Source organism: Zea mays, chromosome 3, assembly GCF_902167145.1.
Source record: "Zea mays cultivar B73 chromosome 3, Zm-B73-REFERENCE-NAM-5.0, whole genome shotgun sequence".
Taxonomy (NCBI): domain Eukaryota; kingdom Viridiplantae; phylum Streptophyta; class Magnoliopsida; order Poales; family Poaceae; genus Zea; species Zea mays.
In genome coordinates, this window is record NC_050098.1 from 87906566 (window position 1) to 87922580 (window position 16015).

The window sequence follows — 16015 nt, forward strand, 5'->3', positions numbered from 1 at the left end:
AGCCATAGGAGGTGGTGTATCGGTTGCTAAGGCGCAGCGTCTTTGGAAGGCTGTAGTCGGGCCGTGAACGTCGTCTCCTCCCCCAATCGAGTTATTCCACACCCTCTCATCGAAAGATCGGGCAATCACCCAACGGGTGCACATCAGGAAACACTTGTATTTTTCTGCCTTTTGCTTGATCATATCTTTGATAATCTGAACACCCTTATCCTCAACCTGTGCCCTGACTATCTGCTCTTGCAAAGTGGGCTCCACCGAGATATAGCTTAGGTTACCCGAAGAAACAACTTCCAGGTTCAGCTTGCACAACTCATCGCACAGGGTGGTGACTCTTGCATCCATGCTCATACAATTGCACTGGGCCTTTCTGCTCAAAGCATCTGCCACAACATTGGCCTTACCAGGGTGGTAATGCACTTCCAAATCATAGTCCTTGATTAACTCTAACCATCTCCTCTACCTCATGTTCAGATCTGCCTGAGTGAAGATGTATTTGAGACTCTTGTGATCAGTGTAGATGTTACAGTGGGCTCCCATCAAGTAGTGTCTCCATATCTTAAGAGCATGAACCACAGCTGCCAATTCTAGATCATGGGTAGGGTAGTTCTGCTCATGGGGCCTGAGTGCCCGGGAAGCATAAGCAATGACTCTGTTCTCTTGCATCAAGACACATCCCAATCCGGTACCAGAAGCATCACAATAAACTTCAAATGGCTTGGTGTTGTCAGGTTGGACCAGCACTGGGGATGTTGTCAAATGCTGCCTCAAGGTATGAAAGGCATCTTCACACTTTTGGCTCCACTCAAATTTGACTCCCTTCTTTAACAGTTCAGTCATTGGCTTGGCAATTCTGGAGAAATCCGGAATAAATCGTCGATAATACCCTGCCAATCCCAGAAAACTCCGAATCTGCCTCACTGTAGTCGGGGGTTTCCAATCCATCACCTCTTGTACCTTCTCAGGATCAACTGATATCCCATCCTGAGAAATTGTGTGACCCAAAAATTTAATCTCCTTCAGCCAGAATTCACATTTAGACAACTTAGCATAAAGATGATGATCGCGCAGTCGTTGAAGCACGATGTGCAGGTGCTCAGTATGTTCATATTCATTCTTGGAATAGACCAGAATGTCATCAATGAAAACGACCACGAACTTATCCAATTCTGGCATAAACACTGAGTTCATCAGGTACATAAAATAAGCCGGGGCATTGGTCAGCCCGAAAGACATCACCAAAAATTCATACAACCCATATCGGGTAGAGAAAGCCGTCTTGGGAATGTCACTGGCACGGATCTTGATCTGATGGTAACTTGAGCGAAGGTCTATCTTGGAGAATACCTTGGCTCCTACCAACTGATCAAACAGAACATCAATGCGGGGCAGTGGGTATTTGTTCTTGATAGTCACCGCATTGAGAGGGCGGTAGTCAACACACATCCTCAAACTCTCATCCTTTTTCTTCACAAATAATGCTGGACATCCCCATGGTGAAGTGCTTGGACGAATAAACCCCTTGTCCAACAACTCTTGCAACTGCTTCTTCAATTCTGCCAATTCCGCGGGAGGCATCCTATAGGGTATCTTGGAGATAGGAGCGGTCCCGGGTTGCAATTCGATGGCGAACTCAATATCTCGGTCAGGTGGCATCCCTGGCAATTCCTCCGGAAAAACATCCAGGTAGTCACGGACCACTGGGATCTTTTCCACCGGGGATTCTAACATAACAAAGGCACAAGATCGGGTACAACCCTGGTTGGGTAAATGCAAAACAGTCTCGCCATAAGCAGGGGAATGGATTTCAATGGCTCTAGCTGCAATGTCCAATACTGCCTGATGCCTGGTCAACCAGTCAGCTCCCAAAATAATATCCACGCTATCCAATCCTAAGATGAGAAGGGTGGTTCTAATCACCAGACTACCAAATTTTATAGGCACTTGCCTGTTGATTTGATAAGTGGCAACTCTGCCTCCTGGTGTTGAAATTGTAATGCCCCCATCGGTATGGTGAAAGGGCAACTGGCATTTGGCACTAAACTTGGCACTGATAAAACTATGCGATGCACCAGAATCAAATAGAATAATAGCAGGATAATTCAAAACTGTAAAGATACCAGTCATGACGGGTGCTCCCTCTGGAATATCAGCCATGGTGGTGAAATTCAGCCTGCCCTGCCTCACTTGCACCTTCTGTCTCTTGCCTTGGTTCTGATTGACATTCTGCCCCTGCCTCTGCTGGTTCCTGGGGCAATTCTTGGCATAATGCCCAGTGTTGCCACATGTGAAGCACCTGTTGTCATTTGCCTGGCGGTACTGCTGCTGCTGCTGATTGCTCCTCTGAGCTGTAAATTGGGTGCGGTTGGGTGCCTGCTGCTGCTGCTGCTGCGGTCGGATCACCCATCGCCCTTGCTGCTGCTGGGGTCCCCTGCCCTGGGTGTCGGACACAATCCTGAAGCACTGTGGCTGAGCTGAGGGTCCTGCCACAGGGGTCTTCCTTTTCTTCTCTGCCAGTCTAGCTGTAATGCAGTCCTCTTGGGAGATAGCCATGTTGACCAACTCATTGTAGCTGTTGGCCCTGACGGTGTTGAGACGATCACGGAGCTTAGTGCTGAGCCCCCTCCTGAACCTGTCTCTCTTCTTCTCATCTGTATCTGCATGATACCCAGCATACTGGCACAAGTCATTAAAGGCCTGGGCATACTGCAACACTGTCATGTTGCCCTGAGTGAGTGCCAAAAACTCATTGAGCTTCCTGTCCATAATCCCGGCTCGTATATGGTGTCCTCTGAAAGCTGCCTTGAACTCCCTCCACTCCACCTCTCGGTCCTCTGGCTGCATAGCAAGAAAATGATCCCACCAAGTCCTTGCGGGTCCGCGAAGCTGCTGGATGGCGAACCTGACTTTGGTGACCTCTGAGCAAGCTCCATGGAGCAGTGGGAATTCGGATTCCACCACTCGTAGCCACACATCTGCGTCAAGTGGGTCCTCCGCCCTTGTGAACAATGGAGGCTGGGTGCTAAGGAATTCCTGGTATGTAGCCGCCGCGGAGTGACGCTGATGGTCTCCACCACCATAATGCTGAGGTGGTGGCTGACGTTGAGCCAGCTGCCTCAGGATCTCATTCTGCTGAGCCATGAGCTCCTGCAGAGTGGGAGGTGGTGGCGGCGGTGGAGGAACGCGCTTGTTCTGGCCACGACGCTGTCTCCCGGCCATCTGAAAAACCACATACATACTTAACACCACAGTTCCAAGTTCAAGATTTTATTACGGAGAAAAAGTTAAAACAACATGATAGACTCCGACTTCAACAAAAGGATTTTTTTTAGAAGACACTAATTCTTTCTTCCAAATTTAGACTGATGACAGCATCCATCAACAAGCTTCCAAGAGAGTTTTAGCACGATTACATCAAATTGTTCCAAAATGACTCAACTCTATCTAGCCTAGTACCCCAAGGGTGCAAAAGCTAAGCTAGCTGCGAGGAGTCCAACTATCCAACTTCTAAGCCTACCCGGAACACCTAGTGAGCGAACGAAGCAACACTCGACTCGGGGGAAGGTGGTCTTCCCGAGCCAGCAGTGTCCACACTGGAGGCAGGCTCATCTCCTCCCTCAATGTCGACGTCCTCGTTGGCCTCCTGGTCCTGGATCTCCTAGTGATGCATGTCCAGGTGCTCGTTAGCCTCAGCGAGCTGCTGCTGAGTGTTAATGAGCTGATCCTCTAGAACCTCGATGGTGTTCTCCCTGGTGCCCACTAGCTCCTCCAACTCTTGGATATCAGTGGATAGCTGCTCCACCTGCAAGTCCTTCTCCACCATTTCTTGGGATAAATCAACCACGAGCTCCTCTCGGTTATCCAACGTAATCTTTGTTGCCTCTAGCAGTGCCATCAGATGGGACATTGCCTCACCGCGCATCACCTGCAGACGGTACAGAGCATTCATGCACCATACGGTCAAGTGCGCGGTCTGTCCTGGGTAGATGGCCCAGATATCCTTGGCATGCTCCACCCGATCCTTCCACATTGGGTCGTCCTCCCTCTCAGCGGGGAACAAGCCAATGGGGTGGGTAGCCAGCTCCAAGGGATGGAATCCGCAGAAAGTAGTCAATCCATGCAGAGCGATCGCCTCGATCGTGTCCTCTGCTCTGTATCCGAAAGACTCGGAGTCCAAAGAGCGCCAGCCTGGCTGCAGGGGATGAGGCTCCAAAGTCATCCTCACTCTACAGCGAGGCACTCGGTGCTTCTCGAACTGCTGCACCGCGTACTGAGGGGGTGTCGTGTATCCGGCCCCCTGAAGTACTTCCCACAAAATGCGGGGAAAGCCCTCTCGTGCAAGTCCGTCAATGTGGGTCAGTGCATTTCCGCTATTGGAGGATCCGTGGGAAGTCATCTGTGTACGGTTAAGCGTAAGTAAAAGAAAAAGAATTATAAAAAGAACAAGGAAAAGTAAAACTCAGCCTTTCTCTAGTTAAGTAAAAAGGCACTAGGGACCTAGTTGGTTGTTATCTTGTTTTTAAGTCCTTTACTCAGTTATCCATTTGCTTAATTATGAATGCATGCATGCTCGTCCTGAACGACCTCACAACAAGATAAAAGGAATAGGGAGGAACTCCCATCCTGTAAAAGTGGCCTGTAGGGCCTAGTTACTTAGCCACCTAGCTACCCTTCTATTACCCTAAGGCTTCACGTCCTAGGTCTATCCTGCTCGCCCTACTATCTATCTAACATTGTTTCTATCAAATTTTACTTGGAAAATTGATGGTATTTACATTTTATTGATTCCTCTGTGGTGGTACAAGCTCTGATACCAGCTGTGGCGGAACTACCCGAATTATTCCAACTTAAGTGCCTAAGCCCCGCCTTAGAGGCTAGACCACACTTAAATGGGAATAACCCGTCAATCCCTCGGATCTAGTCCGACACGGCCACTGACAGGATCAAGTACCACAATCTCACTCGATGGTGAGTCACAGAGCAAATACAATAAAGCATAAAACCATACATGTCAGGGTATTAAATTATTACATCATCATCATCATCATCGGAGTTTTTGCAAAAGTAACCATCATTGTTCGAAGTGCAGCGGAAATAAACTAACAGTAAATAAATAGAGAGATGGGGAAGCCTGTCCCATCACTCCTCATGCTCCTCCTCAGCCGAGGCAGGGTCCCACTCGACAGTCCAACCCGGTGGCAAGGTGGACGGCCAAGTTATTCCAGCAACCATTTCCTCCAGAGAACCTGTAAAAAATTATGCCACAAGCAAGGCTGAGTATACTAATACTCAGCTAGACTTACCCGGTGTGAGGAGTCTACTCCTCTACCTCTAGACATGCAGCTGTTTGGCTGTGGGGTTTGGTTGCCAAAAGCACTAGCTGAGTTTCTAAATCAAGATTTTATCTTGGTCAAAATTAAGTGTGACTCTCTTAAGGCTAAAAGTGAACTATCTATTCATACATAGTAGCAAACATTTTTAGCAATCAACATCTTGTACCATCTCAGCACAATTTCACTTGTTACTCAATGTAGCAGCATGGATCAAGCAGTCTCATTAGCTGCGAGAAGCAGACGATTCGAATCGAGTTTTTATCCTTGCAAGGTAAACCTAAACACACGACATGCAGGGGCACTCCGTCCCCACACACATCAACCGTCCCCATCGATTCCCCGTCAGCAGAGAGGGGCTCACCGCCTTGGCTTACAATGCCTCACTGACCCCGACTGGCCGTCGTGCAGTGACCGCACTTGTACCCACCATAACCGGAATGGGAGACCTCGTCTCAGGTCGCGTGAGGAGGGCAATATGCTGCCAGGTTCAATCAGGTACTAGGCTTACCGATTTACCATATTTCTCGGCATGTGCTTAGTACGTTCAAACGCTTGACTCACGGTACCACAGCTTAATCCTTATTCAAATTTTTATCCCGTAGACAACCAATCTTCATGGATTGTTGCCCACAACCAACATCAGTACGATATGAAAGTGGGTACAATCAATGTCCTGACCTCGCGCGAGTGCTAGAAAAATCACTCGTCTTCTACCGAGATCCTACTTAATAAAGCAACTACTCGACCTGTCATACTAGTATTCATCTCAAAAGGATTCCTGAGATCATGCAACTAGGGTTTCAAACAATTCCTACACCTAAGTGCACAATCATTCCTACAATCATTAAGTGAAGTAAAATAGCATAAATAACAGGTTATGCATAAAACCGGGGCTTGCCTTCCAAAGCAGTGGCAGGCAGGTCCTCTGGTGCAGGCTCGGGTGCTGGATCTGGGGCTACCTCCTGAGTAGCTCCTTGCTCCGGCACGAGGATGTACTCTCCGTCAGCAAGATTACAGTCTATCGAAATGCAATGAACATGTATGTCATGATTATGCAAGATTTAAGAACATTATGCTAAAAGAAACTAAGTCAAGAATTAACTTAGGGTTTCCTGGTTATGTGGGGCTTCTAGTGGTATATATATACATAGACTTATTACCTTTTAAGCTTAGGTTTTCTTTTAGGATAACATAGTGGATTTGTATTGTCTTTATAGATTTCAGTGGACAATTTTATAAAGGTTTTAGGACGACATTAATTTCCATTATTCATCTTCCTTTCTTTAATTTCCATTCAGGGTTTCTAGTGTAGGTTTGAACTACGATAGTGTTTTAATAATTTCCAAAAATTCTGCAAAAATTACAGTGGGTTGTCACTTGCTATTCTAGCTTGTTTTAAGAATTTGAGGCTTAAAGTACAAAAGCTAGGCTTTAAACAAAAATGACAAGAGTTATGCAAAATGGGCCACTTTACACTACATCTCTTAGTTAGGGGTAGGTTCTGTCCTAAAGGTTATTTTTGCTGGCATCCCATAGTAATAATAGGCTTCTGTGCTAAAAATCACAGAAAACTAAGGGGTGGTTATTTAGTTATGATTTTCTTAAGTTTAATGTCAAAAAGGCACTTTCTACTACATTATTATTTGAAAAATGTCAAACAGCAAATCTCCTATTTTTCCTAAGTTCTTAATAACAAAACATTAGTTATCCCAAGGGTGGGGGTGTTTTTACCTTGGGGTTATTTTTGTAGAGTTTTTCTAAGTTTCACTTGTTTTATTAAAACAAAAGGGGTCCTACTTATTTTATACTAAAACAGGGTATGATATATTTTTCCAGTGAACTATATTGAATAAGTATCCTAACAAAAATAGAGGTACTCTCTGGTCCATTAATTAAATTACATTTTCTATTTTCCTTATCCTTAAGCATATTATAGAATAAGGGGTAAAAACTAACTTAATGGAGTAGATAGAGAGGTTTAACATTTTTACTTGGTTTAGTAGGTAGATACAAACTTCTCAAAATTTTTCTAACCCTGGTCAAACAATATTCCTATTTTTCCTTCTAATATTGAGTTTTGAGTAGTTTTCTTATTTAATTTAAAACTTCAGAAAGAAATACAGAAACCATGGGTTTTATTATTTTTATCTGATAGTTCATAATTTTCAGAATCTAGCAAAATTGGTTTGAACAATTTTGGATGATTATTCTTCAAGTTATGCATTTATTTAGTTATCTGTCATAACAAAAGAAAAATAAATTCGAAAATGGAAAAGAAAACAGGTTTACGCTGAGGCCCCTGGGGTTTATCTCTTTCTTTTCTCGCAAAACAGTCCTCGGTCCACTATTGGCATGGGTCACTGACATTGCACAAAACCCCCTGGACCTAACCGAAATCTAACCCGCGCTCCCTGACTGACTTAAACAGTACCCGCGGCATAGATTACGGCGGTGGGGCTTACCGGCGGCAGTAGAGCTCCGGCGGGGTGGTCAGTGGTGTTCGGGAGGTCGCGACGGTCACGTCGGTGTGCGGGTCGGCGTCGGAGGTGGTCGGAGCTACCCTGGCCACGAGCACAGGCGCGCGGGGGTCGTCGGCGGCTCCTGCTCCAGCCAAACCACGGCGGTATAGTTCAATTAAGGTGCACGAGGAGCTCCACAGGTGATGTAGAGGCCATGCGCGCAACGAATTGGAAATCGGTGCAGAGGCTTACCCGGTCCACGTGCGCCGGCGGGTTCTTGAACTCCGGTGAGCACGATTGAGCTATTCCGGTGACACGGGTCCCCGGGTCAAGCTTGAGCAAGTCTCACGGCCTCACCAGGAAGCTATCTGAGGGCTTGGATCAAACGGAGGAGGACGGGAAAGGGGCTGGCCACGGTGGTTGCTCTCGGGCGGCACTGGCGGGTCGCGGGGAGGTCGCCGGAGCTAATGGCTGGCTCGGGTAAGTCAGGCGAGGTACGGAGGAGGCAACGGGGAAGGCAGCCGAGCACTGGGGCGGGCTTTATAGCCGTGGCGCGGGCGTGGTCACGGGCGGCCGCGGGCGCGCGGGGGTTCGCGCACGGGCGTGCTCTGAGCGCGCCCCCGGATGTCAGCTCGCGTCGAACACGTGGAAGCTTGCTTCTGCCATGGTTCAACGGCGGATTAGAGCACCATAGCGTGCGTATCTTGGCAAAGTCACTGTGTACGGTCGCTTCTCTGCTCCATATCCTACCTTTTTGCTGTGAGTTCCAAGTCGAGATATGGTCGGGGTAGGGAGATAGAGAGGGAAGAAGTTTGCTGTGTCAGCTAGGTCCGAACCGAGACAAAAGTGGTGTCAAGTCGTGTCTAGCGCCCTAGGGTAGGTGTCATCTCTTTTCAGGGTGTTCTAGGGTTAATTTGGCGCCACTTTGTCAATTGGGTCGAAGGGTTTTGAAAATTGGATTAAGGTGAACATGTGGAATCTTTGTGCAAGGGTTAGTTTTTGTACTTAGGCAAAAACTGAATTCTCCCTTGTGCTGAACCTTAGGTGAACTTTTTAGGACTTTTATGAAAACTTTTTGGGGGTACTTCCTTACTATTAATTGTAGGTTATGAAGTATATTACAACTTTTATATTTGGCCCAAACCATGATCATAAGGTTTACATGATCTTTTGATCATAGCTTCAATTAGGGTTCCTATTGCCCATGAGAGGGGTTTGCTTTAGGGTTTTGGGAAAACCCCACTTAGATGTGCATGACAAGCTAGGGCATGATATCCAAGATAGTTTGCACTTGATTAAGGCCTTGAATTCAAGTTTGAGGTACCTTGCCCATACAAATCTTCATGTAATAATGGGTTAAAGGGGTAACCCTGGGGTGGACACCCTGAGTAACACCTGGGGTGTTACAGTGATGGCCGCGATTTTCTCTGGGTTGGCCTCGATGCCCCGCTCGGAGACGATGAACCCCAAGAGCATGCCTCGGGGACCCCGAAGACACACTTCTCGGGATTGAGCTTTACGCCTTTCACCTTGAGACACCGGAATGTCGTTTCAAGGTCAGAAAGGAGGTCGGAGGCTTTCGTTGTCTTGACTACGATGTCATCAACGTAGGCCTCGACAGTTCGACCAATGTGTTCACCGAACACGTGGTTCATGCACCTTTGGTATGTCGCACCCGCATTCCTCAAACCGAACGGCATGGTAACATAGCAGTACATGCCGAAGGGTGTGATGAAAGAAGTCACGAGCTGGTCGGACTCTTTCATCCTGATTTGGTGATACCCTGAGTAGGCATCGAGGAAAGACAGGGTTTCGCACCCAGCTGTGGAATCCACGATTTGGTCGATGCGAGGCAGAGGGTAGGGAACTTTCGGACATGCTTTGTTTAGACCAGTGTAGTCTACACACATCCGGCACTTCCCTCCTTTCTTTCTCATAAGCATAGGGTTGGCGAGCCATTCGGGATGGAATACCTCTTTGATGAACCCTGCCGCCATTAGCTTGTGGATCTCCTCGCCTATGGCTCTGCGCTTTTCTTCGTCGAATCGGCGCAGAGGCTGCTTCACGGGTCGGGCTCCAGCTCGGATATCCAGCGAGTGCTCGGCGACATCCCTCGGTATGCCCGGCATGTCCGAGGGACTCCACGCGAAAACGTCGGTGTTTGCGCGGAGGAAGTCGACGAGCACTGCTTCCTATTTGGGGTCGAGCTCGGAGCCGATCCGGGTCTGCTTGGAGGCGTGGTTGCTGGGGTTGAGAGGGACGGACTTAACCATCTCCGCTGGCTCGAAGTTGCTGGCATGGCGCTTCACGTCTGGCACCTCCTTGGAGAGGCTCTCCAGGTCGGCGATGAGGGCCTCGGATTCGACGAGGGCCTCAGCGTACTCCACGCACTCCACGTCGCATTCGTACGCGTGTCGGTATGTGGGGCCGACGGTGATGACCCCATTAGGGCCCGGCATCTTGAGCTTGAGGTAGGTGTAGTTGGGGACGACCATGAACTTGGCATAGCATGGCCTCCCCAGCACTGCGTGGTAGGTTCCTCGAAACCCGACCACCTCGAACGTGAGGGTCTCCCTTCGGAAGTTGGAGGGTGTCCCAAAGCAGACGGGTAGATCGAGTTGTCCGAGGGTCTGGACGCGTTTCCCGGGGATGATCCCGTGAAAAGGCGCAGCGCCTGCCCGGACCGAGGATAGATCGATCCGCAGGAGCCCGAGGGTCTCGGCGTAGATGATGTTGAGGCTGCTGCCTCCGTCCATGAGGACCTTGGTGAGCCTGACGTTGCCGATGACGGGGTCGACAACGAGCGGGTATTTCCCTGGGCTCGGCACGTGGTCAGGATGGTCGCCCTAGTCGAAGGTGATGGGCTTGTCGGACCAGTCTAGGTAGACTGGCGCTGTCACCTTTACCGAGCAGACTTCCCGACGCTCTTGCTTGCGGTGCCGAGCCGAGGCGTTCGCCACTTGCCCACCGTAGATCATGAAGCAGTCGTGGACCTCGGGGAACTCTCCTGCCTTGTGATCCTCCTTCTTATCGTCGTCGCGGGCCCTGCCACCTTCCGCAGGTGGCTCGGCCTTGTGAAAGTGGCGCCGAAGCATGGCGCACTCCTCAAGGGTGTCCTTGACGGGCCCTTGATGATAGGGGCACTGCTCCTTGAGCATCTTGTCGAAGAGATTGGCACCTCCGGGAGGTTTCCGAGGGTTCTTGTACTCGGCGGCGGCGACAAGGTCCGCGTCGGCGGCGTCGCGTTTCACTTGCGACTTCTTCTTGCCTTTCTTCTTGGTGCCGTGCTGAGTTTACGCCTCGGGGACATCTTCCGGTGGGCGGCCCTGGGGCTGCTTATCCTTCCGGAAGATGGCCTCAACCGCCTCCTAGCCAGAGGCAAAGTTGGTGGCGATGTCCATCAGCTCGCTCGCCCTGGTGGGGGTCTTGCGACCCAGCTTGCTCACCAGGTCGCGGTAGGTGGTGCCGGCGAGGAACGCGCCGATGACATCCGAGTCGGTGACGTTGGGCAGCTCGGTGCGCTGCTTCGAGAATCGCCGGATGTAGTCTCGGAGAGACTCTCCCGGCTGCTGGCGGCAGCTTCGGAGATCCCAGGAGTTTCCAGGGCGCACGTACGTGCCCTGGAAGTTGCCGGCGAAGGCTTGGACCAGGTCGTCCCAGTTGGAGATCTGCCCCGGAGGCAGGTGCTCCATCCAGGCTCGAGCGGTGTCGGAGAGGAACAGGGGGAGGTTGCGGATGATGAGGTTGTCATTGTCCGTTCCACCCAGGTGGCAGGCCAGCCGGTTGTCCGTGAGCCACAGTTCCTGCCTCGTCTCCCCGAGTACTTTGTGATAGTAGTCGGGGTTCAGAACCGGGTCGAGAATGACGCCCGTCGTATGGCCCGGCTGAAAGCCTGCGGACCGGGTGGTTCGGGCAAGGGACTCCGATCCTCCCCGCTGTCGTAGCGTCCCCCACACCTGGGGTGGTAGCCTCGGCGCACCATCTCGTCGAGGTGGGTTCGACGGTTGCGGTGAGGGTGTTCGCTGCCGAGGCGACCCGGGGACACAGGCGCTGTGTTGCGTGTGCGCCCGGTGTGGACCGAGGCTTCCCGCATGAATCGGGAAGTCGCGGCGCGATGTTCCGAGGGGTACCCCTGCCTCCGGGAGGCAGAGCTTTCGGCCCACCGGATCGCGGCATCCTCCAGGAGATTCTTGAGCTCTCCCTGGATACGCCGCCCCTCGGTGGTTGATGGCTCCGGCATTGCGCGGAGAAGTATTGCCGCTGCAGCCAGGTTTTGGCCGACCCCACTGGAAACCGGTGGCGGCCTTACCTGACATCGTCGGCGATGCGGTGTTGGATGCCCTGGGGTAGATGACGCACTTCTCCGGCCGGAGGTTGGCCCGCCCATTCCTGCCCGATGTCCCGGCGGAACGGCTCAAGTGTTCCTGCTCCCTCGTCGAGCCTGGCCTGCATCTCGCAGATTTGCTCGAGCTGTGGGTCATGACCCCCCGCCGGGATGGGGACCACAACTAGCTCCCGAAGGATGTCAATGCGAGGCACAGGCCTAGGGGGATCACCGTTCTCCGGCATACCAAGATGGTTGCCTTCGTCGGGACCCCCTAGATTGACGTGGAAACATTCACGACTTAGGCCGCAGTCCTCGTCGTCGAGGCTGAGGCTACCTTCGGAACAGTCGGAAAGGCAGTAGTCGCATGCGGTCATAAAGTCCCGCATGGCACTAGGGTTACCAAGTCCGGAGAAATCCCAACTAAAGTCGGGCTCATCAGCTTCCTCGGAACCCGAGGGCCCGTAGGTCGAGACGGTCGTCAGCCGGTCCCAGGGTGATCGCATACGATACCCCAGAGGGTTTGGACTCGCCTCTCTGAGAGCGTCCACCGAAGCGAAGCCGCTTGGTGGGTCGAGGCTGAATCCAAAAGGCACGAGATGGGAATCGGTCGGTACCTCTTGGTCGACGGGCGGTGACGAAGTCACATCAGGGGCAGACTGCACCGTCGTCTCAGGTACGAGGGTGACGCCTAGCAAGTCCTTTGCGAGCGTGCTGGCGTCGTCCGTTTGCTTGGAGTTGGCGTGTCGCGGGGAGACGGCGCTCGTCTTCGTCTCAGACGCGAGGTCGATGCCCGACGTGCCCCCCGTTGGGGCGCCGGCGCCGTCGACTCGCTTGACAGCCGACGAGGTGCCGCCTCCTGCTTGGCCTTGGTTGCCCCGCCTCCTCCTCCGTCGGCGGGGGAGGGGACGGGACAAGCCCGGATGTTGTTCTTCCGCCACGTGGGGAAGACGTCGTCGATTCCGTCGCCGGCGGGCGGGTTGTCGACCGCCATTATCGCTGTCGTGCGGCGGAGGAAGGAGTATCATGTCGTAGCTGCCGTCGAGGGACATGAACTCAAGACTCCCGAAACGGAGCACCGTCCCGGGCAGGAAAGGTTGCTGGAGACTGCCCATCTGGAGCTTGACGGGAAGCTGTTCGTCAAACACGCAGCAGGCCCCTACCTGGCGCGCCAACTGTCGGCGTTTCGAACCTGGGGGGTCCCTGGGCCGACGAGTAAATTGTCGCCGCGTGCCCCAGCCCAGATGGGTCGGCGCGAGACGGAGCGCGAAGGGGGGAAAAAGCCGGAGGGAGACAGGCGTAAAAGGGGGAACCCGCGGCCTTCGTGTTTGTCCAGCACGCAGGTCGGGTGCGCTTGAAGTAGGGGGTTACAAGAGTCCACGCAGGAGGGAGCGGGAGGCTTACGCGAGCGCCGTCCCATCCTTCCCCGCGCGGCCAACCCTCTCTAAGAGGGCCCTGGACCTTCCTTTTATAGGCGTAAGGAGAGGATCTAGGTGTACAATGGGGGGTGTAGCAGTGTGCTAACGTGTCTAGCGGAGGAGAGCTAGTGCCCTAAGTACATGCCATCGTGGCAGCCGGAGAGGTTTTGGCACCTGGTTCGTGTGGTGTCGTGGCCGTCGGAGGAGCGCTGGAGCCTAGCAGAAGGACAGCTGTCGGGGCTGTCGAGTCCTTGCTGACGTCTCCTTGCTTCCGTAAGGGGGCTGAGAGCCGTCGTCGTCATAGAGCATGCGGGCCGCCATCATTACTTGTTTACTGGGGCGAGCTAGATGGGACGTCGGTCTTGTTCCCCGTAGACTGAGTTAGCTTAGGGTAGGGTAATGATGGTGCCTCCTGTGACATGGTCGGTCCGAGCCCTGGGTTGGGCAAGGTGGAGGCTCCTCTGAGGTCGAGGTCGAGTCTGTCTTCCGAGGCCGAGGTCGAGTCCGAGCCCCTGGGTCGGGCGAGGCGGAGACTGTAGGCTGAGGCCAGGGCTGAGTCCGAGCCCTGGGGTCGGGTGATGCGGAGTTTGTCGTCTTCCGGGGCTGAGCCCGAGTCCGAGCCCTGGGGTCGGGCGAAGCGGAGTTCGTCGTCTTTCGGAGCCGAGCCCGAGTCCGAGCCCTAGGTCGGGCGAGGCGGAGTTCGTCGTCTTCCGGGGCCGAGCCCGAGTCCGAGCCCTAGGTCGGGCGAGGCGGAGTTCGTCGTCTTCCGGGGCCGAGCCCGAGTTCGAGCCCTGGGTCGGGCGAGGCGGAGTTTCCTATGGCGCCCGAGGCCAGACTTGGCTGCTGTCAGCCTCACTATGTCGAGTGGCACAGCAGTCGGAGCGGCGCAGGCGGCGCTGTCCTCTTGTCAGGCCGGTTAGTGGAGCGGCGAAGTGATTGCGGTCACTTTGGCTCTGTTGACTGAAGGGCGCGCATCAGGATACGGTGTCAGGCCACCTTTGCATTAAATGCTCCTGAGATACAGTTGGTTGGCGTGGCGACTTGGCCAAGGTTGCTTCTTGGCGAAGACTGGGCCTCGGGCGAGCCGAGGGTGTGTCCGCCGCTGGAGGGGGTCCTTGGGCAAGACGTAAATCCTCCGGGGTCGGCTGCCCTTGCCCGAGGCTGGGCTCGAGCGAGGCGAGATCGTGTCCCTTGAGTGGACCGATCCATGACTTAATCGCACCCATCAGGCCTTTGCAGCTTTGTGCTGATGGGGGTTACCAGCTGAGATTAGGAGTCTTGAGGGTACCCCTAATTATGGTCCCCGACAAAGGGCATGCACTGCTCGTCCAAAGGCCGGTCTACTTCATCAGTGAAGTACTATCCGAGACCAAGATCCGCTACCTGCAAATTCAGAAGCTACTGTACGCAGTAATTCTAATGCGACGAAAGTTGTGACACTACTTCGAGTCTCATCTGGTGACTATGGTGTCATCCTTCCCCCTGGGGAGATCATCCAGTGCTGAGAGGCCTCGGGTAGGATAGCAATGTGGGCAGTGGAGCTCATTCGTCCCTCGAAAGGCCATAAAATCCCAAGTCTTGGCGGATTTCCTGGCAGAATGGGTCGACACCCAATTGCCAACAGCTTCTATCCAACCGGAACTTTGGACCATGTACTTCGATGGGTCGCTAATGAAAACAGGAGCAGGTGCTGGCCTGCTCTTCATCTCACCCCTAGGGAAACATATCCGCTACGTGCTGCGCCTCCATTTCCCGGCGTCAAACAACGTGGCCGAGTACGAGGCTCTGGTTAATGGGTTGCGCATCGCCATCAAGCTAGGGGTTCGGCGCCTCGACGCTCGTGGCGACTCACAGCTTGTCATTGACCAAGTCATGAAGAACTCCCACCGCCACGACCAGAAGATGGAGGCCTACTGCGACGAAGTTCGGCGCCTGTAAGACAAGTTCTACGGGCTTAAGCTCAACCATATCGCTCGACGGTACAACGAGACTGCGAATGAGCTGGCTAAAATAGCCTCGGGGCAGACAACGGTTCCCTCGGACGTCTTCTCCAGAGACATACATCAACCCTCCGTCAAGATTGACGACACGCCTGAGCCCGAGGAGGCCTCGGCCCAGCCCGAGGTATCCTCGGCCACCGAGGGTGAGGCACTGCGCGTCGAGGGAGAGCAGAATGGGGTCATGCCTAACCCGAACTGGCAGGCCCCGTACCTGGAATATCTCCTCCGAGGAGAGCTACCCCTCGACAAGGCCGAAGCTCGGCGACTGGCACGGCGCGCCAAGTCGTTCGTCTTACTGGGTGATGAAAAGGAGCTCTATCACCGCAAGCCCTCAGGCATCCTCTAACGATGCATATCCGTCGCCGAAGGACAGGAGCTATTGCAAGAGATACACTCGGGGGCTTGTGGTCACCATACAGCACCTCGAGCCCTCGTGGGGAACGCCTTCCAACAAGGCTTCTACTGGCCAACCGCGGTGGCCGAC